This window comes from Odontesthes bonariensis, chromosome 7 (genome assembly GCF_027942865.1).
Source record: "Odontesthes bonariensis isolate fOdoBon6 chromosome 7, fOdoBon6.hap1, whole genome shotgun sequence".
Lineage (NCBI taxonomy): Eukaryota > Metazoa > Chordata > Actinopteri > Atheriniformes > Atherinopsidae > Odontesthes > Odontesthes bonariensis.
Window position 1 is genome coordinate 29919306 of NC_134512.1, and position 27256 is coordinate 29946561.

The 27256-nt window shown below is 39.9% G+C and overlaps 1 protein-coding gene across 1 annotated transcript in view; it reads right to left on the reverse strand.

The window, feature by feature from the left end:
- The window catches only part of LOC142384782 (alpha-1,3-mannosyl-glycoprotein 4-beta-N-acetylglucosaminyltransferase C-like), a 169838-nt gene that overhangs the window by 92241 nt on the left and 50341 nt on the right, over positions 1 to 27256 (reverse strand). Inside the window, exon 2 of the mRNA XM_075471088.1 lies at positions 3666 to 3736. The gene's annotated coding sequence lies outside the window, so the exon portion shown is untranslated. The remainder of the gene's footprint in view (positions 1 to 3665; positions 3737 to 27256) is intronic.

The following is a 27256-nucleotide window of genomic DNA, read 5'->3' on the forward strand; positions in this document are numbered from 1 at the left end:
ATTATATCATAATTAAAATGCCAGCAGGTAAATTAAGTCTTGTTGACTTTGATGAGAGAATTGAGAGACACACGGAGAAGAATGTTGAAAGTGCGGCTGACACTGAATTCCCCAACAATTTCAAATTTAGATTGAAAGTATTTTCATTATGAGAAGGCTGGAAGAATCTTAAAGAGAATAATCTAAAGTGGCAATTTTAGCATGAAAGTCTACACGGAAGTAGTGATAAAAGCTCAAATTAAATCTTTTCAGCCAATATGTTCCTGTGGATCTGCAGTTTTCTATTTTTAACATCCCATTTTCTCAGGTATGAAATGTAAAGGCAGTGTGCAGTGAGTTTCTTTTCATTATGGCTGTACTGAGCATACAGTACATTGCTGAATGGCAGACCAGGGTAGCTGTGAGGCAAAGTGCCGACGCCAGAGAGGAAATGAAAATGAGGGTGGAGAGGGTTTGGAAGTGTCAGAGAGGCTCGTCAAACTCCCAGCACATACTGTGAATATTTCACTACTGACATGTAGCAGCCGAGCTGCACCTCTGGAGAAAAACAAAGACAAAGAAACTAAGACAAATACATTCTGTAGATAGATCCAGTAGATAGACAGCTTTATGGATAACCCTCTTTCTGCTCCCTTCCCCATACACCCCATGGATAGCTGTCTCAGGCTTCATCTTTCAGTCCTGAATTTCATGAGGCAGGGCTGACAGGAAAGAGTTCTCCAAACCTGACAGCACTGCCTTCCAGCACCAACAGGGGCTGTCTGAAAGCTCACCAACATCACACAAGCAGGTAACAATCCGAACACGCCAACAGATGTGCATACAGACCTGCTTTCAAACACACAACATACCTGTAATGCAAATTACATTCACCCTAGACATGTACATACATGGGAAATGTGATATAAGTGTGTATAAGAGTGTGCTACATGAGTTGTGTCTTTGGGAACATTTTTAGTACAGTAGGAATCTACAGTCATGCTAGCAACAGTGGTGGTCTGAGTTAACTACTCATTTCAGGACGCAAACATTCAATGGCACTGCTACCATACTGATAGCAGGTGTTACTGTGATCATATTAACCAGCTTATTATACTGTAGCATGCACGCTTGCTTACATGTGATAATTAGCACATATCACATTAACACAGAGCAAGGTTGGGTTTGATGTATAGTAGAAAGGTGTGTTGATATCCATTACAAATTTCACAACAATCCATTTGCTTGTTGATTCAAATCTAAGTATGTTACCCACAATAAATGAGTGTCATTCTTCACTGGATCAGTGAACATGAGCACAAGCAGAGAAATGTAACAGAACATAAAGAAGAGACATTAAAACACAAAGACGCAATCTACAAAATGCAGTCAAATACATAAGAATTAATAAAAACAAAGGTAAAATGGTTAAAAAAAAAAATGGTTTTAAGCTTAGTTTTACAGGCAGTTTCTGTGTCCCTTCCCCAAAATCCTGTTTCCTGAGGAGATGAGCCTGAAACTAAAGGCTCTGCCTCCCATTGTAGTCCTAGAAATTCTGGGCACTACATCGGGGCAAATAATCTGAGTTCTTGTGGGGTGATGAAGAATGATAAGATATTTCAGAAAGGATGGAGCAAGGCCATCCATTTACTATACCCGCTGAATCCGTCGGTCGGGTCACAGGGGGGCTGGAGCCTATCCCAGCGGTCAATGGGCGAGAGGCGGGGTACACCCTGGACAGGCCGCCAGTCCATCACAGGGCCACAGAGAGACAAACAACCACACACACACTCTCGCACTCATTCCTAAGGACAATTTTAGAGACACCAATAAACCTAACATGCATGTTTTTGGATGGTGGGAGGAAGCCAGAGTACCCAGAGAGAACCCACACGTGGGGAGAACATGCAAACTCCACACAGAAAGGCCCCAGCTGGGAGTTGAACCTGGAACCTTCTTGCTGTGAGGCGATGGTGCTAACCACCACACCACCGTGCAGGGAGCAGGGCCATTAAAGGATATATATATGTAATAAAAACACATTGTTAATTTTACAGAGAGTCAATGTAGCAAGACAGGAGAAATGGGATCTCTCATGGTGACACCAGTCTGTATTCAGGGCGCAACTTTTTGGATCAACTAAATCATTCTCCGTATATATTCATTGGACAACCAGCTATCATAGCATGACAGTAGTCTAGCCTGGATGTGATGGATACACAAACTAGTTTTTCAGCGTCAATTTGAGAATAAAAGCTCCTGATTTTGGCAACATTCCGTAGATGAAAGAAAGCCACTGCTGTAGAGACTTGTTTCATATGTGAATGGCCTCAACCAGTCTATTCCAAAATTCCAATTTCAATTCCAGAAAACAATAGTCGTGTTTCCATCAATTTATTTTGATATACAGAAGGAAGGTTGATAGAAATGGCAAAATCTGAAAAAGGGAAAAAAAAACTTTCATTTTTTGCTAACCTTCTTAAAAAAACTGATCACATAAACTGTTTGCTTGGGTTTTTTGCCTCTAGAGAACAAATATGGTCAATACTTGCCGAATAACTATAGCAAAACATTATCTCCTGCTTGACATCGCATCAAACTGAATCCGATTTCTGAAAACGTTTTTCTTCTTCTCTGGGCATATTCCTTAATGACTCTCCACTACTGTTTAACACACTAATGAGCATTATAGCTCCCTTCTGATGACACGACACAACCGTGCCTACTTGTTTTAAACCAGGCATTGGAAGTAAAATCTGATGCACACATTCCCACAAAATTCTGATTCATAAGCTCTGCTTTCGACCAAAATTAAGTAACATTATTGTCTGAAAGAGGCTAGATCTGCTTGACATTTGGATTGACACACAGTTAAATAATTTTGTCAAAGAATAACTTGTTAAAATTTATGTCGATGCATTGCAGGAAAAAAAAGATTATTATTAATTTTTTTCAAGGCAGTTTAAATTTGGTTATGTGGCAAAACAATGCTTTTTTATGTGTAAATAATACTGCAAGTAAATTAGGCAACATAGTCCTTCTTTTGAAGTGCTGCATTTTGGTGTTGGTCCTTATTCAGTGAAGGCAAATACTCATCTTCGATATAAAGCCACAACCTGCCTGAACTCAGTTCAGTCCCACCAAGCTTCAAATAACTTCAGCTGTCATGGAAGAAAGCCATCGCTAGACTAATACTAAACCTATTCAAAAGCCAATGAAAACATTTTTTACCTCTTTGGACAGAATGTCTCAGTTGTTTTTTGCAAAAATAACTCGAGAACCCAGCCAATATTTACATAAGAAAGCTTCCCTCTGTTGTGAATGTGATCCTCCAGAATTGCCAAAGTATAACAGTTCATTTCTAGAGTCAGGCAGAGCTCTTGGAATCCAATTTTCCCCTTGGGGAACTTTATTAATTCTATATATAGGATAAATAATTAACTTCCTTTTATTTCCTAGAGGCTGTGAAAGTCTTCTTTGCCTTCAAGACTTCTGCACATCACTACAAACAAAAGCCAACACCATGCATGAAATTTTCCACGGCATCTTTTATAATAAAGAGGTGGTATCATTTTGGCAGCTTCGTTCAGGTGTACTGTTGTGAGTCAAAGAATGTTATGCTACAGTGATAAATAGGCAATGGGGGGATGGACACAAGAACGGTAAATCAGACAAGAAGCACTTACGTCCACTGTGTATCCTGTGGGCCATTATTGGTGGGTGTGCTCACACATCAAGGTGGCAGGGGTCTTCCAGGCTAAAAAGGAATAAGAAACAAAGGACCATTAAATCCCAGATAGAAACCCAGCTCTGAGCAATGCGCGCACTTAAACACTGCAGTATAAGGACTGTGAAGAGAGTTTAGGACCTGCAGACAAAGACGGAGAGAAAAGGAGAGGGAACGTGACATTGATTTTTCCCCTCTGAAGTTCCAGTTCATCATTCTGTGAGACACACTCTATCGATCCTTCGCCTTTAGTTTGTTTGTAATTTTGGGGGCTCAAAACTGTTCACAAAGATAGATCCTCTTATATGCCACTTGAGATGAAGAAAGGAGGATCAAAAGATGTGTGGAGATGACCTCATTTAGCAAGGTTCTCCTGACTCAGTTGGTTTTTGTGGCCTTGTTTACAATGAGAGTTTCAATGGAGCAGATCTAAGTTAGAATTTGTCTTTTTCCCATAAGATAGTTTTTTTAATGGTTCATGTTGGATCTGCATTAGTGCATTTAAAGCTAACAGCAGTCACCCCACCAGTGGGTCTTTTCTCTGTGAGAACATGAACACAAACCACATTGTTAAGTCAAATTGACTTGGGTATAACATCACATTACGTAGCCTCTGAACACTTAAGTTCATCCTTCAACCAATTACCTCCTGATGCCACATGGAGCAGAAGTCAATACAATTACTTGCTAAATGCAGTTTTAACTCAAAATCTCTAAATGCCTCCCGATATGCAGCTAACTGACTCATTTCTGACGTGACTGGAAACAGTAAAATTCAAGTTTTTCTAGCAAACAAATTTCTGAGTGTTAGATCAATGTCTGTACAACTATGAACGACAGTTTTGTAAAGGAAGGAACTTCGCAACAATCAAACACACGTTCCACTTTAAAACAGAAGTACCATAAGGCATTAAACAAAAAGCATGAATCAAGCGTTGAATCAATTTTGAACCAGATATATCAGTTCTTGGAACATGGGGATATTTTTGGGTGAAAATACAGTTTGGAGAATCAGGGAGGAATTCTGACAGGGGGACTCAAGCTAGTTACTCAGAAGACAAGACAAGCACATTTTTTTTCCACAGCCGTTCAAAAATGTGAGGTTTTGTGGTGTAAAATTGGCTAGTTATAGAACACCCGTATAGGAAATTTATATGTCACATAAGACAGTAGTTTATTTTGTCCGTATTTTTATATCTCTAAAACTGAGAAATGTCCGTGTTGATAAGCGTCATTGGCTGTCCAACATGTGCTAGCGTTGTTTACGTGTGACTCAAAACTCTGCCAGTCTAATCCCAAAATACCAACAACAAAATAATGAAAAGCCAGCCTGGAAAAGCACAAACACTAATAATCTTTTAAATCTTTGCAAAAGTAATACCCAGCTGTGAGCTAATCCTGACACAACTCCTTACTCAACTATCAGCGGAAGGATACATTAGGCATCAATCATGACTTGGGCCAACACGGATTTCCCTTAGTTGAGAAAATAGTAAAATAGCTGATGCAAAAAAAGATGCAGTGCAAAATTAATTTGCCATATGTTTTTATTCTTCTTCTGTAAATACTTGTTTTTCTATGCAATATGTATATGCAATGTGCAATATTGCACTGTGCTTTGTACTTGCTGCTGTAACACAGAACTTTCCCTGCCTGGGATCAGTAAAGTATAGCTCATCTTATCTTATCATCTGTGGCCTCCATTTGAGGAGCTCATAGCTCCTCTGTGAGGATTGCTGCCTGATTCTCCAAACTGAGAGGACACGGATTACAACTTGGTCCTTCACAAAGCCCTTTCAAAATCCAAAATATCTCTTTAACTTTGTTTGCCCAGATTGTTTAACCTAGCTACCCTCAGAGAGAATTGGTTTTTGTTCACTGATTTTCTTATATTTCCAGATCTTTTAAAAGAAGTTAACACGTTCTTTTTACTTTGTAAGTGAGAGCATTTACCTGAAAAGCTAAAAGCCACTGGAAGCTTTGGTTTTATATATTCCCTGTTTGTGGGGTGGACTCACTGTCAACTTTTTATTAGTAAGCACAAGGAAACCTCCATCTCTTCTGGGAAAATACTCAACTTGGGAAACAACTGCCCATAAACAGCCTTACCTTAACATGTCATCTGCACTTCATCATAGCTTCATTCACCCACATACTCAGAGCAACAGAGAGGTACTGCCTGACAGTTCCTTCAGAGAATACTAGAGGGTCATCCACTCCTGGAAAACACATTTTAACCAGGGTTCTGTGTGCAAACAAAACCAACTGAAACGCCTCCACATCTCACTGTTCACTTAAAACCAAGTTAGATGTGTAGTGGGATTTTTGCAATTACTATTTAATCACCATACCAACACCTGGGAAAATATTTATGTGGTTGTCAACATGAAGAGACAATGCAGTGTACTGTTGACTCAGCCTGGCTTACACACACAGATCTACGCACACATCTCACTATCTTTTTCTTGCATTGTAATTCAAACCTAATGTTTGTTAGCATTGCTAACAGAAGTAAATCTATTCTTTGTGCTGACAACTGCAAACATGCCAAAAGATGAAGCAGCATTGGATTATATTTTTGGAATTTAGGGTTGACTGCCTCAGTGCACCCATACTGAAGTCACTGAAAACAATTTCCAAGTGCTTTGACACAATACAAGAAGAAAAATATTGCAACCTGCACTTCTTTTTGTAAGGAAAATGCAGTCAGTAGATTTTCATTGTTACTGGCTATCACCTTATTCTTCAAACCTGACCACAACACTACAACATCCTGATTTGTAAGGTGTTCACATTTCTTCTGTTGATATCAAGGACATGGCGCTCTCTGATCATTTCTGTGTTCTCTGACTTACAGTTAACTCCAAACATTCAGTTAACCCGTGTGTCTGTTAGAAAAAGGTACATAAATGAGAATACCAGTGCTAAGTTTATGGAAGTTATAGCTATGTCATCAACTGCGAGTGCAGAGACAGTTGATGAACTCTTAGATAACTTTAACTTGAAAATCTCAAATGTCATGGATACTGTTGCACCTGTTAAAAATAAGATGATCTTGAGCAGAAAGCGAACACCATGGAGGAACACTATGATGGTAAAGGCCTTGAAAACAGAATGCAGGAAAGCAGAGCGTAAATGGCGAAAAACTAAACTTCAAATTCACCATGACCTCTACAAACAAAGTCTTTGTAATTTTAACCGCGGGTTACTCCGGGCTAGACATCAACACTTATCTGAAATGATTAATAAGAACATCAACAACACTCGTGCTCTGTTTGCTATGGTTAATAAGCTGACAACCCCCCCAAAAAAAATAGTTTCAGAACTCTGTTCCACAGAAAAATGTAATGAATTTTCTTGTTTTTTAAATGAAAAAAATCAAATCTATAAGGCTAAATATCAACATAAATCAGCAAAATAATAAAATGATGCAATCCTTAAAACCACCTAGGAATCAATCAACTATGATGTCAGAATTCAATACAGTTGACCAAAAAAACATAGAAGAAACAGTCCAGCATCTTAAACCATCGACATCCTGTCTTGACACAATGCCATCTGACTTCTTTAAAACTATTGTAAGCTCTGTCCAAACAGATTTGCAGCAAATAATAAACTGCTCACTTCAATCAGGCACGTTTCCTAAACCCTTAAAAGTAGCTGCCATCAAGCCACTCCTAAAAAAGACAACATTGGATGCTTCCATTTTAACCAACTACAGACCCATCTCAAATCTTCCTTTTATAGCCAAGATTGTTGAGAAAGTGTTTTTTAATCAACTCAGTAACTTCTTGAACTCCAGTGGACTCCTTGACAAATTTCAGTCAGGCTTCCGACCTCACCACATTACAGAAAAGGCTCTTATTAAAGTGTTAAATGACATAAGGTTGAACACTGACTCAGGCAAGGTGTCAGTTCTGGTATTGTTGGATCTCAGTGCTGCATTTGACACTGTGGATCACAGTATCCTGCTGAACAGGTTGGAAACCTGGGCAGGACTCAGCGAGACAGTCCTAGAATGGTTCAGGTCCCACTTGGAGGAGCGGAGTTATTTTGTGACTATTGGAAGTAATCAATCTGATCGAGTGGCTATGACATGTGGAGTTCCTCAGGGGTCAGTTCTTGGACCCCTTCTGTTCACTCTATACATGCTGCCTCTGGGTCAAATTCTGAAGAACTCTAAAGTCAACTACCACAGCTATGCAGATGACACACAGATATATCTGGCACTGTCTCCAGATGACTGCAGTCCTATAGAGTCATTGTGCGACTGCTTAGAGCAAGTCAAAAAGTGGATGAACCAAAATTTCCTTCAGTTAAATCAAGAAAAAACTGAGGTCATTGTGTTTGGCAACAAAGAGAAGAGGTTTGCTGTCAGTAAACATCTTGAGTCACTGTCTCTAGAAACTAAAGACCAAGTCCGGAACCTCGGCGTGCTGATAGACTCAGACCTGACCTTCAACAATCATATCAAATCAGTCACCAAATCAGCCTTTTATCAACTTAAGAACATATCCAGAATTAAGGGTTTCATGTCCCAAACAGATCAGGAGAAGCTGATTCATGCTTTCATCTCCAACAGACTCGACTACTGTAATGGTCTTCTGACTGGACTCCCCCAAAAGAGTCTCAAACAGCTGCAGCTCATTCAGAATGCTGCAGCCCGAGTTTTAACCAGAACAAAGAGATCAGATCACATCACCCCAGTTCTCAAGTCTTTACATTGGCTCCGATACATTGGGTCAGATACAGAAAAGATTTTAAAGTTCTGCAACTCGTCTACAAATCACAGAATGGTTTAGGTCCAGAATACATGAATGACATGCTAGCAGAGTATAAACCCAGTAGAGCTCTGAGATCTGCTGACTCAGGTCAGATAGTGGAGTCCAGAGTTCAAACTAGACACGGTGAAGCAGCTTTTAGCTGTTATGCTGCACACAACTGGAACAAACTACCAGCAGAACTGAAATCAGCCACAACTGTAAGCACTTTTAAATCCAGGTTAAAAACATTTCTCTTTCGGTGTGCTTATGGTTGAGTTTATATTTTTCTTTTTCCCCTCTTCTTTGATTGCTTTTAACTGTGTTTTTAATTTTTATTCTATTTTTTTTCTCTTTAAATTGCTGCTTTATCCTGTTCTTTTAAATGCCTTGTCTTTATGTAAAGCACATTGAGTTGCCTGTGGTATGAAATGCGCTATATAAATAAAGATGCCTTGCCTTTGCACACACTACGTTATAGCCTCTGATTTGGTTTACCTCTTTTTCTGACTATTTGTCATCAGAATTTAATAAGCTCTAAAAAACAAAAAGGAAAAACAATGTAGCTTTTGGAGCTTCATGTAATGTAAATTTATTGTGACTGTCCACTAATGATGAAAAACCTGCTTGCATTAGACAATTAGGTTTGAATTACGAGTCTATTTACATTCTTTGCTTTCAAATTATAGCAAGGTTCTGTGGCCGACTTTACCAGGTGTAATTCAAACGTAGCTAAATACTGAAAAAGGTTTTGCATTGCAGAGACCAACCTGGTGAAATGCTTGTAAATGCAATATTGTACAGTTCTGGAGACTGCTTTATCAAATGCTTCTAAAGCCATATTTACGCTGAATATTATTATTTTTATATTATTATTATATTTTGAAACTACAGGCTATGTACGTGAGTTAGCAGTGATAGCATTAGCATAAGTCAGACTGTTGCCAAGTTTATTTAAAAGGATTTGCAACCTTCCACTCCAGTGGAGTTGAGCTGGTGAAGGTATGCACCATAGCCACCTGTTAATAATAGCCCATGTTTGGATGCAGTGTCACAACTGTCTTCACAACCGCAGATAACTGGTAACTGATAACTTCAATTGCTTATGAGTAAAGTTTTAACTGTAGGCAGAACAAGCTTGCAGTGTTGACCATTATTTCTAATTGAATATGATATAAAACTAATGTAATCTGATATCTAATATATCTATATAATTAATGACAAGTGCAGAGCAAATGAAAAAAAAAACATTAGTTAGAAATTGCAGTGTGGTTGTTATGCTTAATAACAGTTAAAACTTTTCACATATTTACATGTCGTTATAATTTGATTTCAAATTATAGAGACCAGTACCAATAGAATATTGATATGTTTCAATAACAATAAACGGTATCAGTATTGAAAGGATGATTCTTTATAATCATACTTTCTTCACAAGATACGAGGAGACACTTTTAAAGCTTTGAATGGAGCTTTATTTAAGCACTTGGGCTTAATCACATGCATTCACAAAAAACAGGTCCTATCCAACACTAGATGCACCCTATCCTAACAGTTATATAGGGCTGTGATTGAATCAGATAGTTTTCATTTATGGTTAAGATATTTTTTTGACTAGTCTATTAGCTCCCCTCTGAACTGAATAACACTGACCAAACTTCTAGTCTACTTATTTTCCCCTGTGCTGGAATTTTACTGGCTTCTTACCCAAAATAACATGTACTGGATAACATACTATAGTACATATAATGTTTCTTCATAGTAACGGTACACTGAATATTTCTATGTTCATGTTGCTTAGTTGTTTGATTTGTCAGTCATATTGAAATAGTGTAGCAAAAACACTGACTTATTAATGCAACATTACATCGTAAGCAGAACTTTATAGTTTGGCTGCTCTTTGTTCCAGGGGGTACACTGTTGTGGGGAAATCGCTCGCTGGCTCTGTAGTGCACATAACGTTGTCGGCACTGGTGCTCGAGCGTTCAACAGTTTGTAATTGCCCTGCAGATTGTAAGTGTTTTCATCCAGAGTTATGGAATATAAACGTTATATTCCTTGTCGCAGTGATCCTTCACGCTGCTCACAGTCAAATGAATATTAGCAAAGCTAACAATGTATTGGCTTAGTGCCTGTCACACATGTAAACAAGTTGACACAGAATCTCTGCATCAGTTGCAGGTGCTGCCTTTATCGGTGCAGAGGGATAGAACATAGAACAGGTCTCAACACTGGTAACACTAAAAAAAATCCTAACAGCATCCATCCCTAATCCCAAATGATCTTATTACAGACAAGAAAGGAGCGGAGGCCCAGGCAGGAACTCCCTGCAATCATTATAGATCCATACAGTTCCATCACACAATTTAGAGTGGCTTCATTTGTAGAGATGGGGATTAATCAATTATGGTGCATGGTGATTGCAAGATAAGGTTGCAGATTCTTGGAGTTTAGTGGCACATGCTTCTATTGTGCAATGTTTTGATATGTAGAAGCAACGTGTTAACCTGACACACCAGAAGGCTTTTTACACAAAACCTGTCAGTTTTGCTGTGCAGACTGTCTCCTGATTGTGACTTTGTGATTGTTGCAAGAAGTTGCTTCGCTGCTTGGCAGCTCCATCATTGCCTCTATGCCTGTGCAGAAGCCTCGAAATCAGAAAATTCAAATAATTTACCCCAAAAAACGATCATCTGTCGAATTCTCTACATCCGTGACTTTCCAAGTCGATATTGATGTGAATTGCTTTGACAGTTTCTCTGTAATGAGCCGTCACCCTCGTACTTACCAGCAGTGAAAAGACTGACAGCCTCAACACTCGGTGTGGAGGTCATCCATGGGAAGGGGGTGCTGCATCCTGCTGATGCACTTGCCATATTTGCTGCTGACAGGCAGTCTATCTGGGGTACTTCTTCATTTCCTTACTCCCCAGGTTTTTAAAATGTCATTTATGCCTAATAGCCATGCTCATTAGCTGCATCTGAAAAATACACTCTGGTCATTACCAGCAACATTTGCAGTCAGGCTTCATGCCGAATTCTGTTGTCTGAGTCATCCGTCACAGCCCCGTTCCTTGGCAGTTGGCATCATAAATGACACAAAGCACAAATCTTCTAATTATCTGCAACTACCTTTATCTGCTTACATTGCCAGTGAATGTGTTTTGACAGGGCTGTTTTATCAGCGTAGCGAGAGACCAGATATGAAACAACATCCATCATACTGGGGATGTGAAGGCCACTTGGGAGACTGCACGGGCAGTAGTGCGCTAAAAATTGCACTTTCCATTGCCGTGATCCCCTTGTGTATGGGCAAAATGGCTGAAGGGAGGGTTTTACATTAGGTGGGACTGCGATGTAGACAATAGCACTCAACTATCTTTCATTATTTACTTGTATCACTGTCAGATATGGACAAATGTTCGAAGAAAATATTGGTATGAAGGAAAAAAATGTCCTAAGAGAACCTGTCATAGTCAATAGGGGTGAAAAAGTTAATTCTACATTCAATAGATCCACTTTTGTCATTATTTTTAATTGTCGGGTTCGCTTAGAAATGAGACATCTCTTGCTAGTTCTGCCTAAACACTGCAACGTAAATAACTGTTTTGGAATCTCAGAGGCATAAATTTGAAAAAGAAATTATGTTTATTTCTGTAAAGGAGCGTTGTGTGGGTGTGCAACAGCCTGTCCAAGTAAGAAATAGTGAGAGGGGGAGAGTGGGTGGGGAGCATGCTGGCTATTCTTTGTCAACTGCTCAGTGCCATTTAATGGCCTGTAAACCCCTTTGCTGGAGAAAGAACAAGCAATTAGCATACTGAGTGGATTACAAGATTGCTCTGACTCCTGGATTAATGTGTGCACTTAATCTTCTCTTTGCCAAGCGATTCCTGGATATAAATTGAAAGACGATTCAATGGGAACACACTTCCTCACCTTTGCAAAACACATGAAAAGGGATTTCAACACAGTTTTTAAAAAAAGATCACAAGTACTGTCACTAAGCACATGACTGGGCTGAGCTGACCAAGAGTTTTCAGGGGGGATCCTGCGTGGCTCGAGTGCCCCTCTGGTCTGTTACGATGCCACCAAAGTGCACATAAATGTCTAAATTGTGGTAAATTTGAAAGCGTGTTGTTATTTCAAATGTGGATGTCGTCAATGTTGCTTTATCTGATCATTTTTGTGTTTTCTTGTCTGTCTGTTACACCCAAACCAGCAACTGGGTCTGCAGTTGTTCGGGGAAAACTCATAAATGACAGAACAGGGACACAGTTTCTGCAAATGATTAGTTTTGAGAACACCCCGTGTACTAATGTTGATGATCTGTTGAACTCTTACACATCAAGTCTCTTAAATGTTTTGGATACCATTGCTCCTGTCAAAGTTACAATGGTTAAAAGTAGGCAAAGAAAAGAAGAGTCTGTCAGGGCACAGAAAAAGGAGTGCTGGAGAGCCGAACGGAAATGGCGCAAGTCAAAGCTCCAGGTTCACTATGAGATTTACAAAGAAAAGCTATGTGTGTTCAACCAGACTTTGCATAGAACAAGGGAGAGTTATTTTTCTGAAATCATCAAAAACTGCAGTAACAACTCTTGTGTCCTGTTTGCTACAGTAAGCAGATTGACAAACCCTCCAGTTTCACTGCCTTTAGAACTCATTTCTACATCCAAGTGTAATGAGTTTGCAATATTCTTTAATTACAAAGTTCAAGGCATTAAAAATGCAATAATTTCCACAACACAAATAACTGCTCCACAGCCAGCTAGAGACCTAGAGCTGACACATTTCACACCTGTTACTGACAAAACAGTCGAAGAGATCATCTGCACTCTGAGTTCATCAACGTGCTGCCTTGATGAGTTGCCCACTATATTTCTAAAGTCTGTGCAGAGCAGTTTGTTACCACAACTCGCTCATCTAGTCAACATCTCACTCCAGACTGGAACATTTCCAAAGGCCTTAAAAACTGCTATCATTAAGCCTCTTCTAAAGAAGAGCAATCTTGATGCCACAGTACTAAACAACTACCGGCAAAGTGCTAGAAAAAGTAGTATACCAACAGCTTACTGAGCTTCTCCTGTCTTACAATGCTTTTGATACTTTCCAATCAGACTTTAGGCCCCACCACAGCACTGAAACAGCTCTGATCAAGGTGACAAATGACATCCGCCTGAACACAGACGCAGGGAAAGTCTCAGTCTTAGTTCTGCTGGACCTGAGTGCTGCCTTTGACACAGTTGACCATGCGATCTTATTACAGAGGTTAGAAGACTGGGTGGGAATCTCTGGTCGTGCTTTAAACTGGTTCAAGTCCTATCTCGAGGACAGGAAATATTTTGTTGAAATTGGTAACTGTCTCAAAGACCAAATGGCTATGACCTGTGGGGTTCTCCAGGGGTCAATCCTGGGACCAGTGTTGTTCAATCTGTAAATGCTTCCATTAGGCCAGCTAATACGCAGCTATAATGTCTCCTACCAAAACTATGCAGATGACACTCAGATCTACGTGTCACTGACAGCAGGAGAACACGGGCCTGTAGATACATTGTGTCACTGCATCGAACAGATCAGTGTGTGGATGCAAAACAATTTTCTCCAGCTAAACTTAGTCTTGCTGTTGCAGGCGCATATGAGGTGATGCTGAAGGACACCTCGATGATTGTCATTTCAACTTGTCCACCTTGACAAAAGGAAAGACCCTCTCAAACAACAAAATAGAAACACCATGTAGGACCAAAATGATCAGACTCTCTGCTTGTCATTGTTTTGGCCTTCATTTGCACCCTGTTTAGTCATGTCTCAGTGAGACCCTGGCTTAAGTTTCTAAAAAATGGCCCCTGTTTCCTTTCGATATTGCTGTGGTCTGACCTTAAGGTAAAAACAAACTAACTCTGCTTGCATGGACCCTTGAAAAGACTGTGTAACAAATAGTACTTAACATTCTTAGAACCTCTATTTCGTGTCTTTGAACATAGAAGTCAAACATTTGCAAAGTTTGAAAAGAGTATGCCACACAGCACTCCATCTCCTTGATTGCTTTCCTACCTGTACCATAAATGATAACCATGGGACTGCACTCCATATCTCCACAAACTCAGGCTTCATTTGCTATCTCTGTCATTGTTCCTGACTTGCTTGACCTATTTGCTGGCTTTGATATAATCTCTGTTCCACGGCTCCACACCTAACCTCGGGATCTTTTACCCAGAGTGTCAGCCCAAAACCGAAGTGAGCTGATGACTTTGCACAACTTTTGCTGCGTGTGACGGCCATGTGTCTTAAAATGGCAACTCCAGCCTTTTGCAGGCCACATGCAGGGGCTGGTACAAATCCAACACCGCAGTCGATAATGTAAAAAAAAACTGCTCACAGATATTCAGACTCATCACATCAGTTATTAACAGAAAGAAACTTTGAAATGCTGAAACTTTTGATATCTTGCAAGTTGTACCAGTACTGCCAATGAGCCATAATGTTGTAAATAAGTGTTTTGTTTTTTTTTAAAGAATCCACTGGACAGCTTGTTTTTCCTCAATCTTTGTGAAAATGGATTCAAGAGCAATAACAGAATGCATCACTCCCCTCCTTTAAACATCAACACAGATTACCATCTTTCCGGCAACTCTCTGTCTCCATGCTCACAGATTAATGGCTTTTGGGGTGTTTCAGAAAACTAAACTACTGAATCACTGAGGTGCTGATGTATGAGATGTATGAGGTATGTTTTTGTTGTCCACTGCGACAAATGCGTTTTGTTTCAAGCTAGACTGGCACCCCTATAGCTTCAATATGTTTCCGCTGTCGGCCCCAGGATCCTTTTCTGTGGAAAAAAAGATCAAAATGAGGCTTGTATGGTGAAGAGAAAGGCAAAGACGGCATGGATCCCTGGACACATAAAGAATGTGTTTTTCTTCTTTGAAATCAATAATGTCTCATAGCCTTGAAGATCTACAGGTAAGCCATCAGTTTGAATTTATTCATTCATTCTTCTCAATGAGCACACTGCGGTGATCCACTGTTTTCCAACCCTCCTTCTCCCTCTTGGTTAATCTCCTGAGGGGGGTATTTAACTTGTTTAGATCTATTCTCTGCCCCTTTAACAATGACATTAGTCTGAAAATAAGCTGTGAGGTGAGCTCAACATCCTATTACCCTGAAGCTGTCTTGACTGCACGACAAGCAAAAAGCTCTCGACTTGCTCATTTTTCCCCTCTTCAGGTTTGTTGTGGTGAAACTCATGACTATTGTTTACCGCACACACCCCAAGTCTTATTTCATAAAAGCAGAAAGTCAAGATGACAAATCTTTCCCACCTATTTATCTACTTGTGTTTACCTCCAAGGTGCCCTGTGGCTCGGCAGGGCTGAAAGCAGCATCTACTGCCCAGAACAGATTTAACAAAACTTATTTATTCACCTAAATTATCAGCACTGACTGGAGGCAGTGGGAGCAGAGAGCCTCTCAGAAAGGTGCCACATGACCATGGTCTCTCTTCAAAATTGAATTCAGCTCATGAAACACTCTCAAACACAAACACAAACCTCTTGCTGTGAGCTAGGTAGTCAAAAAAATGACATATTTAAGTAGCAACCTTAGTGGGATAAATGACAGTTTCCACATGTAGTTTCAGGAATAGGCTGTGATCATTATTGCATCTTGACTTAAACAACACACAGCTGGCTGTTTGTTCCCATCTGAAACATAGATTAACTAATTAGCTCTAGAGGCAAGTTGAAAATAAAGTTTTTCCTTAAATTTTGACAAAGCACTTCAAACACTTATCAACTTGATTTCCAGAACAGAAATCTTTGATGCCTGTATGTTGGTTTCCAGTCAGTGAATCTCATGTAAGCTTGGAAGCCCGAGACCAGTGACCAACGCAAGACGGCGCACCCTAATCAGTAAATACACATTGGTGACAGCGCACCATTATCCACCATAATCCATTATAGCTTGATTTCCCCCTCTCATTTTCCACGACTTTCAGTTCTCCAGAAGCTATTTTTCTTTTAATGTCCTTCATAGCGCTTCCAGCCAACTGAGCTCGGCTGCACTGATCGCACGTGTTTAATGTAAAGTTGTTCGAATGTTCGATATGCGTGCGTGCGCACTGAGCATGCACAGACCACAGATGCACACAGATGCATGCTGCACGGCATGAGGCACGAATAGCCTACCAACATTTTCATTTATGCATATTCAATTATTTATGTTTATCACAAAAAATGATTTTTGCAATGAACTGAAACCAGCTGTCCTCTGGCTGTTTATAATTTTCACGATGTCTGCTTGCTTTCGAGCCCGACCCGAGTCCGACAAGACATTCTAATTTTTTGTCCGAGTCCGGCCCGGCCCGTCGGGCTTCGGTCGGGTTGCCATACTCTAGTGTGTGTGTGTGCACTCGAATTACTTCTGCTGAGCGTAACAATAAAAGCCAGCTGAATGTGAAGTCCTCACTCAGCAACTTTAATGCTGGCTCCGCGAACAAAAGGGTCAGAGCTTACAGTAATTTTTGTTCTCTCCACATCACTATAAGATGCTTCACTGGGGGCAATGAGAGCCTGTCCAGAGTTATTTAAAGGGATCTGTTTATATGAAGCGAGCGAACTGTCTCCGTGCACATCGGACACCTTTTGACCTGCTGACAATGTAGGCTGTGAAATAACGAGGCCTTGACAGTCTGGTTCGACATTCCCTCACAAAACCACTGAAGTCAGCTCTGGTTTATTACACCTAATGTACCACCTGGTTCCCAGGGTGACTCCTCATTAAAAATAGAACAGATAAATAACGCACTGAACCTGGTATTGTAAAGTGTATGCCACATAGTGTAAGTAGAAATTCATCAAAATGTTCCATTGCGATATTTTGCATTTGAAGTCATCCCAGTCGGACTGTCACATTTATGCCCTGAACTAAGATTCAGTCACTTCAAGTTTCACTGACATTCACAAATCAATACATTTTCTAAGTATTCTGGTTGAACTTGTGAATTCATGTCAAGCCAAAGGCCTGTTTATTTTCAAGTGGATGTGCAGTGTGTTTCCTTGATTAAAAACAAAAACGGAGGGAGACAAAGCAGTTTTCTAAAGAACATCTATAAACAGATTCTGAAGACTTGTTTTCAGGTAACAGAGCACCTAGGAAGCAGTAAGAGCTTCCCCATAAACTGGTCCGTATTGTCTCCAAGAAATGTTGAAAATCACTACTTCTGGGAGCTGAAGGTAGCACAATTGGCAACTTTTTAAACTTGTCAATAATGCAAAGTAATCTCTTCTGTTTATCTATTTCCCCAGACAATCATATTTTCCATTACAGTTACAAGGACATATGCGTGTGGGTGTGTAGCTGTGTGAGTATGAAAGCGAAATAAATAGTACTCCCTGAATGCTGCTTAATTTAAGCCAGTCACTTGGGATGGGGTGGTTTATGTAAGCATCTGTTTACCATCCAGCACCATATATATGATATATTCATGATAAGATGGGCTGTAAGAATGGTTCTGTCATGCTTAAATTTTTCAAATACAGGGAAAAACAACCGCAGAAAATCACATTTCTCTATATTGGCTCTGTCCCATTCCAAATTAATGGATGTATAATTTGATAAGAACTGACAGAGCAAGCAAGGTAACAGGACTGCAGTTCAGGTTGTTCCGGCAAACATTTTTTAAAGTCCAATCCCTCAGCACAACCACAGCAGAGCTGCGGAGGGCTGGACTGGTGCTACTTGCTGCATTTGTAAATGCAGTGCTGTTTGCTCAGCAAGTCCAATCAATCATTTTTATTTCTATTAATGTTTTTTTTTTTTTTTTTTAATTCTGCAGTGTATACACTAAATCATATAGAAAACCTCCATGTGATGCAGTTCGACTTGCTTTCCCACCCAGGGAACAGAGGTTACAACATAACCCTGACAGTTTACTTTGTTCAAGTTACATGAGAGCAATGGGAAACAAGGTAAATCCCCAAGCTGTCACATCATCTTTCAGAGATTCAATGAACTATTTTAGAGTATGATGTCAGCAATGATGCTGCAAGACTCCTGCATCTATCACACATTGAAAAGGAGAACAAAAGCAGCTTTGAGTGAGTAAAATGAGCTCAAAATAACATCGTTAGCATCTTATCTTATCTTATCTATTTTAAGAAGAGAAGGAATATTGTACTCATACTAGATTCTTATAACAGACTCAAAGTGCACAACTCAGCAGAGACTTTATAAGAATCAGACATACCACAGAAATCTAAAAGAAAATTGTGTAACATCAGACTTCCTTTGATAATACCATGGTAAAACTTATTTCCATGGTATTTTGGGGCACTGAAAAATGACCGGATATAGATATTTTTCTGTTTCCTCTGCAATGTCATATGACCTGACTGTCTAGCAAAAAGATACTCAAAAACAAATTACATACAGTGACAGAAGTATTAACCTGTCGGTTGGCCGTTATTTTCTGCGGTGTGCTGTTTTAACAACCACAATGAGATTGTGCTTAAAAGAGGGATCAGTACCAGCTGCATGCGGCTGAACATCATACAAGATCAATGGAAGTATCTGAGAAAAAAAGCCTCTTCTTTTTCTGTATTATCAGTTTGGAGGGTGGTAGCCTGAGTTAGGTATGCTGTGTGTGTGCTATTTAAAGCTCTCAAGCCATTTGATGCATTCTCTGTCCAATGATAATAATACTGTGCTTTGAGGGTTATTGCGTGAATCCGACCTAAAAAGAGGCAGACATTGTTAATGAGAAGGGTAGAGTTTAGTTAGTCACTGCACACCCCAAAACAGGTCAATGTGAATTGAGGTTGGTTATTCATTGTGGAAACAGGAGCTATTGTTGTTTTTCTATGTGGTTCTCTCTGTGGTAATTCGAAAAAAGCACATCACAGACATTTCATTAAGACCTCAGAGAATGTTTCCTTTAAATATATTTAGAGCCTTGAAGTATTTTCTTGGTTACTATTTATGAAAATGGAACTAAGTTGCTTCCATTTTTGTCCTACGTTACCTAACAGGAGTGTTGTTACTATTCAAATTATAACTTTTCTGAGAGTTTTACTGTATATTTAACTTGTCCATTTCACGATAGCAAGTTAAAATGACTTCTATTGATACTTCGTAGCTATTTTCCAAAGCATTATGGGTATGTTACAATCTTTTACTTTTTTTAAAGTGTTTATGTGTTCATCTACAGAAAGTTCCTCTACAAACCCAGCCATCCCTACTCTGATAAATGCATGTACAATACCTAATTCAACAGATAGGGAAAATGTTATACCTCAGCAAAAAAATGGATAGGAATTATTGCACTGAGCCTTGTCAGACTATGACAGCACTCTGTGCTAAATTATTGACCAAACTTAAGAGTGTGTGCTCCATGGTATACTATAAAAATCCAAATTAGCTCTTGATAAAATTGAGCTTTTTAAAAAATTACATTGAAAGATCTAAACTAACATATTTTACAAAGATACTCATGAAAACCTCATACAGTGTCACAGTCATGTCTGTCACAATCATTACAGAATTGCCTGATTGCAACCATTCACACTGAGATTGGTCATTACACTCTGCATAATAATAGGACTTGATTCCATTCACCTGTATGAAATCAAATGGATATGAATGAAATGAATAGCAGAAATGTTGCCATCATTATTTCCATGTCACTCACCCACCTGCTTCTCCATTGCAATTCAATGAGCATCTACTGACATTGATGTCATGGATTTAAAAGCAAAGCCAAACACCACGGTAATGCTGATATGTTTAAGCAAAATGGGAAAAAGAACTGATTTGTTAGATTTTCAGCGAAAAAGAGCCAGTCAGTGGTGCTAATGCCCCTGATCAGAAACTGTGGCCAAAGACAGGGGAAATTCTTCTGAATATCTGTTATGTTGTCGCTGCACTTTTCTCTTCTCTGAGGTTATTTTTTCAGCTATGCAGTGTGTAAGATCATTTTTTCCCACCACCACTGGACACATAGGACTGCTCAGTCTCTTCCTGCAAAAACCCTGCAGGCTTCAACTAGGGAGACAAACTCTTCAGCTCAAAAAGCAAAAGCTGCTCGTGTCAGCAAAGTTGGCAACTCATTTTAGATGGAACTTTTACAATTCAAGCACTCATTTCTAAGAAGTGAGTTACCGTGTAGTACCATCCTCCAGCTAAGTGTTGACTTTCAAACATACTATGAAACCTTTGGCCCTCCAGCAGTTCCAGAGCTGGGTGACCCTAATTACAGTGTTGGCTTTGCTGCCAAACCATCTCATTGGAAACCAGCCACAGCTTTGGCGACCCCAGCATACAAGCTGCTCCCAATGGAAAGCAATTTAATGCTTGACTGCTCAAAGAACAAAATATATGCAGCACAAGAAATCCCTTAGATAAATTAGAGTGGGCGAATGGACTCTGTATGAGCTTTATCTGAGGCCTGATGAGCCACCTGTCACTTTGGAGGAGGCATGAAACCACAACATGGCAGGCGGCAGTTGAATTTTGTCATCAAGCAGCAGGTACAGAGATTCCCATAGTGGGAGACTGCTGGGAAAGAAGCAGTGCACCTGCAGTTCATTGGTGTGTTTGAATAGTAAGGATATTGACAAAGTGAGTAGACCCAGTAGATAATTCCCCAGTAGACTGAGGTTACAATATTATAAACCTCACACATTTTGGACTGTTAATTTGATCAGGAATCAGTCCTAGGAAATAAGGTGTCCAAGAAAGTTTAAATGCAAAATGGAAAAAAAAAGCTAAACATTTCCACAGAAATCAACCAGCACTCTCATGTACAAAATATGCTCCTGGTTTTTCCTTTTCATTAAATCCAAATTGAAAAAAACAAACACTACATGTACATGTAAGTGACACATAAGAAGGTATTAATACTATGGCTTGAAAACACAGGGTCACAAAGTTAAACAGGAAGTTCGTTTTTTTTTTTTTAAAGGGATACAAGGTAGTTTAGCGGCAGTATAGCGATCTCTATTGGTCAAACTGAAATTCTACAGTCGTAAAAATGCCCACCTGTACACATCCACTACCTAAACATCGTGGCGAATGCTGCCGTTGTGTTATTTAGTCAGTGCAGTTAGGTCATCTGATTCACAAGTGTAGACTGTCCACGTAAGATACTATAATCAGAGATTTTCTGTAGAGAGAACTCAAGATAATATGCTATAATCCTGTTGCTGGAGGAAGTGGCCGGGGACAGGGACGTCTGGGTTTCTCTGCTCAGGCTGCTGTCCCCGCGACCCGATCCCCGGACAAGCGGCACATAATGGATGTATGGATATATGGATGTTGCTGATCTTGAATGGGATTCTTCCCTCATCATGGTGTATTCGTGGAGTGATTCCTTTGTATTAGCAGATACTTACAAAAGTTACATCTTAGAAAGATGCGCGCAGGCACTACCAACATACACACCGCAATAAACACAGACTAGCTCTACACTATTCCGATTACAATCACAAATGAATCAATTTTCATTTGTAGATAACAATTCTTGTTCGGATCAAAACGCTATTCTTATTGTAATCAGGTCAGTCCGTGTATTTCTGAAGCTAGGCTACGTCTCGAACTCAGGAGGAATTAGAGCACCATCATCACCTGTCTCTTCACGATCTAAAATGCAGATTACTATGGTAGATGAACAAGATCACGCTTGGAGAAATTTCACAAAGATGGGAAGTGCCAACATCGAACGTTTCATATTCAGTCTGTGAAAGGCAGAATGAAACGCTTGGTGTTGGCTCTTCAACGCAAGCGAACACATAGCCTACAACTACAGCTAGCATACAGTACCTAGCTAAGTGCCGTAAACACAAACGACTCTTCTCACGCATCACGACACTTCAGAAGCGGGTCGCTCCTGCCGAAGTTACATATGGGATTTTCAGCATACAGACCCCTGTTGGGAGCGAGACAGGCTTCATTGCTTACCATTGACTTATTTAACCTTTGGTAAACTCCTGAAGGCTATAATTTTAGGTGAAAATGCTACCTAGTGCCCCTTTAAACCTGAACCTTATTTCTGGCATGAAATACGTTCATCAGTAGCCGCTTTCGGACTGTAGGAACCTTTGGCAGTTCTAATAACCTAATAATAATCTAATAACCCTCGGGGCTTTTTCCCTTAGTTCCTATAACTATTTAGCTCCTTCTCCGAGGTCGGGTCTTTTCATGGTTCTATAGAACGATCTGAGGGAGGTGTGTGGTGGTCGGTAGCTACGCCCCATGTCATGCTATCACGGCTGAAATGTTTCCTCATAGACACAGACACAATCAGCGGGTGTTTAATAAGTTAAACTTACACTGGTCTCATTTGTCTGCAGCGCTCTGCTCTCCTTTCTTCCTTCATGAAATGAAAAAGTATCGTCTCCTGACTCTCTCTGTGAGCTTTTCCAGCCTCGATATTAGACGCCTGATGTGATTGTCCATGATTAATATCACCATCATGCAGATCATAAACACAGTGGCCTCCCCGCTCTCCATATTAGCTTCTTGGTGGTGTTTTTTCTACTTTCCTTACTTATACCGTTTTGTTTTGTGTTTGAATGTAGCGCTAAATGGCTAACACGTCACTGAAGCAGACGGCTGCGCGCGGCGCATCAGTCCCTATCAGGTCCCGACTCATGTGCGAATGCAGACTGAAACAGTTCCGCAGGGGAAGGATAGTTATCAGAACGAAATTCGAGGAGGGTAGTTCTGATAACTACTTTCTTAGAACGGTCTGTCCGAAAGCGGCTTATGTGGGCTTTCTACACACGCATCTACTCGGATGACGTCATCGACGCACGCCGCTGCAGCGCAGCTCATTCACTCCGAAAGTCCTCGATAATCCCCCGATAACAATAACTCGGCAGCTCTGAACTAACAATAGTGCAATAGTACGGTTCATTCATTCATTCGTCTTAAATTATTGGTGAAATAAAGACAGATAATTCCTTATTTAGAGGCTGCATTGTCAATGCCCTGTTCACTCCTGTTATATGGATATATGCGGATCTCGAGTAATATGAATAGCGTCTAAAGACGCCGACTTTCACCAAACTGTTATCGGTGAGTAGATGAACGTATTTAATGCCAGAAATAAGGTCCAGGTTTAAAAAAAAATAAATGAACTTCCCCTTTAAGTAAAAAAAAAAAATAAATGTACAGGGATCACCTTTTCACCTTTGGGCCATCATTCAGGTTGTACAGAACTTTATTTAGTCAAGAACTGTGCAAACGACCCAAGTCACCCTTCATTCCATTATATTTTGCCTCCAAGGAGCAAGACTTTTGTTTAAACTTGAAGTGGTCTTGGACAATAGTTCTCCATGCTCTCTGAAGGCCTTACAAAGTTTTTCTTTGGACATTGGTTGTTTTTTCACTAAATTTTGTGTTCAGTCCTTGTACCTAACCACTCTGAGAATTTTTTTTGTTTGCTTGTTAACACTGAACACTGACCTAAGAATAATTTGACTATAAAAAAGGCATCTAACTGAAGGAATAAGCCAGTGTTGTGTATACACATAAAAGACAACTTAACAAGGAACCAATTTTAAATTGTACCTTTCCCAATCTAGATTGGAAAGACACATATTTTGTAGTTATTTTTTTTCTTGCATCTACGGAAAATGCAAACGATAACAAAGTTTGACAGACATTAAATAGTATTTTGGCACGAAGTAAGTGATTCCCAATTAGCTGTTTGACAATCTTTATCACCTGAAGAATATCTGAAAGTGATGTCCAAAAGAAATAGGACCAGGACATGCACTTTCTCCTTCAGCTGACCCATCTACTGTTCACTGAAGCCTCGTCAGAAATGTTCTCCATGGAAGGGTGGCTGTCAAGAAACAAATCTTTAATGAGAGAAACAGGGAGAAAAGGCTGAGGTATGCCACATGACACAAGCAGTGGACTGAAATTCAGTGGCAACAGTTCTTATGGAGGGATGAACCCTCCCCAGATCCCGTCAACGTTATTGAAGCAGTGTGGGATCATCTTAACAGAGAACAGAACAAAATGCAGCCAACATCCAAAGAAGAACTTTGGAATGTTCTGTAAGAAGCCTGGAGAACTATTCCTGAAGACTAAAGAAATTACAAGAGAGCTTTTCTAAGAGGGTACAGGCTCTGTTGAAGACTACAGGTGTTCATGCTAAATAGTGACTTTCAAGTTCAGTAGAATCTGTGAGTCTTTTATGCTGTATTAACGTTGATGTTTAGCAACACGTTTAGCTATTTCCTAGAACAAAAATGAGTGATGTCTCAACATATTTGCATGGTACTGTTTACAATAACAAAAAGTCTGATCAATCAAATTATCACATAGCAACTGTGACTGCGGCCCCCAGGGGTCTTGGGTCAGACAGTGTTTACTCAACATGCTCAGTTGGAGACTCAGTCCTCTGTGTACAATCATTAAAAGAAATAGCAAGCTGAGAATCTTTTCTCTTTCTCCATCTGCTTCTCGCTCATTAAGTCACAATTTTTTTGTAATGAGCCCCTTTAGAAACTAGTTACATTTTCACCCCATGTCTTGCTTTTCATACTACTGACAATACTCGTTTGTTTCTGTTTATATTATCCCAACCAGTCTTGGCAGATGCATGTGGTCTTGGTCAGCTCTTGTTGTGATCATTTATTCTAATCAACATTGTTATTATACCATGCTGTTTGTTTCTCTCCATCACCAAACGGATGTGTGGGTATTTAAGATTTAAGATCAGATTTATTGGTCATGCATACACATGAAATTTGTCCTCTGCTTTTAACCCATCCAGGTTGGCACCTGTTGACATGCACATGCACATGCACATGCCAACCTGGAGTGGTGGGCAACCATTCACAGCACCCGGGGAGCATGGGGGTATGGTGCCTTGCTCAAGGGCACCTCAGCCGTGACAAGGAGGTGAACTGACACCCCTCCAGCTGTCAGTTCCACCAATTTTTGAGTGGGAATCGAACCGGCCAACCTTCCGGTTATTGGACGACCGACTCTAACCACTGAGCCACGGCCGCCCGCATTTCAGATCCATTATGTCCGTCTGTAAATTGTCAAAGATGACATATCACACATGTATGTATGACATACAGAATGCAAAAAACAGATGATTACCAGCTGGACTTCTCTCAGCTCAGGGCTCAGTTACTGCTGGGGGCACAGCTCTTGCCTCACTCTGTGATCTATAGTAGTCTGAAAACAGTATTATACTTAGGGCCAAATTCAACTTGTTCTCAGTCTCACATACCATGGTGTCACCTTTTAATACTGATTTAAAAGAAATACATAATGCCCTTTTTTCCACATGCTTATATAATTTCCTGAGGTCTTAATTAAATGCCTGTGACTTACTTCTGCTAAAATATCACAAGGATGAAGTGCCACAGCTCCATTTTAAACCATGTCTTCACACTGCTGTTCATATCAGCAATATATGAACATACTGTATGAGCAACCGAGCTTCACTATACCACCCCTCTTCCACCAGCTGTGCCTCATTTGCGATAATTCCTACAACTTTGTGTTACCATGCAAACATAAAATTGGACACAGACTACACTTAATAATCCCTTTGAGAGCATACACTGCCTAGCCCAGAGCTAAAACAAGCACAAACAGGAAAATGAGCTCACCAAACACCAAACTGAAAGAAAATTACTCGAATGGCAATTTAACTTTCAAATACATTTTCATCATCTGCAGTTGGACCAGACAGATACTGATCCCTCTTTTAGACACTGGTTTAAAACTGAACCATTTTATCAAGACATCACATCATAGATAAGAACACGGAAATAACAGTGGGTAGGCTGTAGCTCAGTAAGCGTCATTGTCCTCAGTTGGAAGGTTGGTGTTTCGATCCCTAACTTCTCCTAACCACATGTCAAAGTGTTCTTGGGCAAGACACTTAACCCCATGTTGGCTCTGATGTGTCCATTGGAGTGTGAATGCGTGTGATGGAAAGAGAGGCGGGGGGGATGTATGTATGTGCGCCCTATGGATGAATGTGACTTGTAGTGTAAAAGCACTTTGCGTGCTCAACTAGTTAATAAAACAGCTTTATAAAGACAGTCCATTTATTACTTATCAACACAGCCAACTAGCGGTTAATAAACGAGTCAAAATCCTGTTGTTATTCCTTCGTCACACATAGGCTCCACTTACCCTAGCTTCACTGTTGGTCACTCTTCTGTTGAGTTTTGTTCAAGTTACAGAAGATAACATTAACATCCGTTGTTTTATATTGGTGATATGCCACTCAAGTTTATTTTTATAATGGAGAGTTTTGGTGGCACGCTACCAATGTCACATTCAATAACAAATGGGACTCTGAGCAGGAAAACAAATTAAGAATGGCAACAAGAAGTTGCATTTGTTTGCCAGGATATAAAACATTCAACAACGTACCAGTAAAGCATTAATAGCTCACTTCTTTTATCACTTAAGAGAACTACATTCATTTGCTGTTTATAGCAAAGCAAAAAGAGAAGAGTTTAAACATCCTACTTCCAAGGCACAAAAGAGTATAATTTGAAGTTATGGGTGGAGCTAGAGGTGTGGAGGCTGAATAATTCTATCCTGAGCTGGTACAGAGACTTAACAGTACTGTCAAAGTCTGAATGGCTCAGTGAACCCTAAACAAAGTGAAAGGGTTGTATTATATCAGATTTTTGAGCTGTTGGTCACTTCAAACACTAAAGAGTACTTTAGTTTGTTTCCCCAATATGCTCCCTTTAAATTTAAAAGATGGATAAAAGGGAGTAAGTAGCAGCATAAAAGCATGTCTATAGGGC